This window comes from Phaseolus vulgaris, chromosome 4 (assembly GCF_000499845.2).
Source record: "Phaseolus vulgaris cultivar G19833 chromosome 4, P. vulgaris v2.0, whole genome shotgun sequence".
In the NCBI taxonomy this organism is placed as follows: domain Eukaryota; kingdom Viridiplantae; phylum Streptophyta; class Magnoliopsida; order Fabales; family Fabaceae; genus Phaseolus; species Phaseolus vulgaris.
In genome coordinates, this window is record NC_023756.2 from 44,491,063 (window position 1) to 44,495,238 (window position 4,176).

Below are 4,176 nucleotides of genomic sequence, written 5' to 3' on the forward strand. Positions count from 1 at the left end.
CACATGTGAACTTATGTTTTTACTTATGTAATAAAGTTGTTTTTAAGATAGTAATGTAGTTTATGTAGCACTGATACGGACACTGACACGGACATGGAGATACGTATAATTTCTAAAATGTAGGATACGGAGATACGTATAATCTCTAAAATGTAGAACACGGGGACACGGATCTATATATTACATAATTTTGAATTATATAAATTGAAAATAAATATTTATGTGCAAAAGTATGTTTCAAATTCTTTTGGGAGCAAGAAGATATTTTGCATGACTGGTTCAAAAGAATTTGTTCATTATTTTTATAATCATAATAAAAATTTATGCAATAAATTTGAGTTTTTAGAAAATTATTGTATTTATACCTTTTAAAATTGTGTTATAGAACCGTACTAGAATTTTTAAAAATCCAACAAGTATTTTTTGAATTGAACACTTCACCAATATGTGTCATACGAATGTCGTACGAGTGTCAACACCGATACGTATATCCGACACGGATACGCCATTTAAGAAAAGTATGTTAGCCTTAGCCTTATAGGATTTATTTTCTAATTTTTAATCCATTTTATTTTATTTTACGTTATATAGTACTTTTTTTCAAAAATATATTAATAGTTAAATATTATAGTATATATTTTCATTATAAATTTAAAATATTTAATTTAATATGATTTATATTTAAAATTATTTATTTTTGATAAAATTAATTATAGAATAAACATTTATGTCATGCATTACATAGAATAAAGTATTGAATTAACAATATTTGAAAACTGGTCAAAATCTCAAATATTTATTTTAAGTAATTACCACCTAATATATATGGTTGAAATAATAGGAGTTTAATGTTACATACCTTGATGGTATAAATTTTGTACATACATATAATTTTTAAACATAAAATTAATAACTTTAGCATATATAATAGTTTATATTTAAATTAAATTTTTAAAAAGCAAAATCTTATAGCCTAACAACGTAAGGGAACATCTTTAATCAAAACATAAATAAAGATTCATATAGGTAGAGTTGGGTTAGATTGAATTATGTTAGGTTTAGATAAATTTATTCTCCAATTAAATAAATAAATATCAAAGCTAAGTTGAATTGAATTTTTTATACTTTTTAATTATATTTAATTCAATTTTTGAATGGGTTAGATAAATTAAGATATAGATTATAATTAAAATTGTAATTTTATATTAGATTAATAACTTTTAAATAACCTATATTTTCTGATATTTGAACAGTTTAATATTTTAAAAATATACATTTAATTAATAAAATAAATATAATTATTATTTAATATTTTTAATTAGGTGAATTTTAAAATAATACTTATGGAATTAATTATGCAACTCTTACAAAATTGAATTAGCTTTAACCTAATTATAAAAAAAGTTTAACTTAATTAATTTAAGTTATATAATACTGGGTAGTTGGAATGTTTTAATTTAAGATAGAGGAAAGAAAGGCTTGAAGAATGGATCAATGTCACCTCTTAAATTAACAACCAAAAAAACAAAACTAGGTCAAACACGTGTTCTCAACATTGACGTAATAATATCTTTTTATATTTTTTCACAACATTCTTAAATAAAATTATTTTATGGACTGATTTTTTTACAATACATTAAAGATTTTAATTGAAAATATAATAAATTATTTTATGATTTTAAATAAAAAAATTATAAATATTTTTAACAACATCAAACCAAATGTAGTTATTCATAAAAATCCTAATTTTCAAGATTTGTGATTTTGAAAAATCATATGATTCCAAGATATAGTTTTAATTTAATGAAGTATATTTAAAATATATGTTTGTGCTTTTAATAAAATCCCTTGAAACATCAGAAAAGTAAATTACTTTTCTCTTCATAATTATTCTTTTAGAATACTATATACGTATAAGTGCAGTAATGTGTGAAGAGTAAAATAGGGGTGTCTCAATAGCAATGTCTCATATATAATACCTTTTAAAACGAGCTTTTTCATCTATAATGGTGCAGCCAGAGAGAGTATTTTAATTATTTTTTTTCTTTTAGTATGGGAGTGTAGTTAGTAATTATGGAGGTGTATGAAGAACAAGTATAAACACGCGTCATTCAGACAAAGCTGAGAATGGGACATGTTTGAACTCAAACTGCTTATGTGCCTCACACTGAAAAATTATATTCTTTCATAATTATTTTTTTCAAAAATTATTAACATTTCTTAAAGGAATCAATTATAAAAAAAAACAAAATTATAAATTATAAATTGCTTAATTAAGTTTCAAATCCTTAATAAATTTGAGTATTTTCAATGGAGTCTTTATTAAATATTTTGGTTTATTGAGTATTAAAAAATATATATATTTTAATTGAAATTTTATTGTTTAGTTTTTCTATTAACTGGATGATGTTATTGTTATCTTACTATATTGTTTAGTTGTCTTTATATGTTTTTTTTTTTGTTAATATTAGACAACATAGTTTTGTGGTTAACATAATGATACTTTTTATGGTTGGATATAGGTAACAACGAGGAAAAGAAAAGCAAAACAAAAATCTAAATACGATGTTGAGAGAACAAACCTATGGTTGAACAACATAACAATAACTATAAAATAAGGGTTAGGGCCAAATATAAGTAAGTTGGTTGTGTAAGATTTTTATCCTCCTTAACCTTCAGAGCAACTCCAACCTCACTCTTGCTTTGCAAGTCTTCCAATATCATATTTAGATTTTCGTTTTACTTTTCTCTTTGTTTTCGTTTACCTCATCCAACACGTTTTCATTTTCACTTCCTTTTAAATCACATCCAAACAAGTTGTTCCTTTTGGTTTTTAACCAAAACAATAAAAGACATTTGTTTATTGAATGTCCCACAAGTAAGTCTCACTATTGAATGTCCTTCATGCGCAATTCAAATCTCATGCTTGTTCTTTTGTTTAACCTTGCATTTGTTATGTAATTTCCCAAAATCGTATTTAGGTTTTCATTTTATTTCCCTTTTTGTTTGCATTTATCGTCGTTCAACAATAAAAGTTACATGTTATATTAAACATAAAATTACATTGACACAAAATAATATGCAGAAACAACTGAGGAAGGTAACAAGATAAGATAACATTCAAATCACTCATGGCAAATGATTGTTGTTACTTGAAGTGTCAGCCTAGTTAAGATGTCAAGTTGCATAATGATGCTATGAAAACATTTTTATAATAAAAAAAAATTAATATAAAAATGAAACAACAATAACTAAATTAAAAAATTTAAATTTTTTAAATTAATAAACTATAAAAATTTAATTGATAATATCTAATTTATCCTAAACTTCAAACTTACCCTTTATAAATAAAATGAAAGACATCTAGCAATAAATAGCAACCAAATGAAATAATAATATCTGCTAGCTGATTTTAAAGTTTCGCTCTAATGTCTCAATTTATTGCCAAATTTCAGATAATCAAAATTCAGTATAATTATGGAAATAAACGGTAAAATAAATTTTTTAAATAATATAAAATATTAATACACTTCAAAAGAATAGAAAAACTCATTGTATCATGGTAATATACATTTTTTTATAAGTATTTTTTTTTTCGAAAAAGCTTGACCACTGTACAAGTTTTACAAGACCAATATAGAGCCAACAGAGCAAAAGGAATAGTCTTGTAGCAATTTTTTTTTCTTACAAGTTCACCTTATATCTCTTACTAAAACAATGAAGAATATACTACAAATATTAAAATAAACTTACAAATTGAAAATGCGTGTTATCTTTATATGTAACAAAATTAGTTTTTAACACCTTTTAAATAGGACAAATATTTTAGTATGTTTGAATGAGATTTTTTTTAAAACGTAATTCAATGTATAGAAAATTCAAAATACATTTCGAATTTTATATGAAGTTTTACTCTTTTACCTTCTCTCGTATTTATCTTCTTCTTTTTTCTGACTTTCTTTTCGATTAATCTTTGGTTATGTTGTTATTGACTCGATTTTTGTTGGAACATTATTAATTTAATATTTTTTTACTGATGTTCATAATAACTTATAGATTAAAGTTAATTGTAATTACTTTTTGGTCTAGCTTAGAAATCGATGTTAATTAAGATACTTTTTTACCAAAGTTAGTAAGACTATTTCTTTAATAAATGTTACTTAAACCTTTTCAATT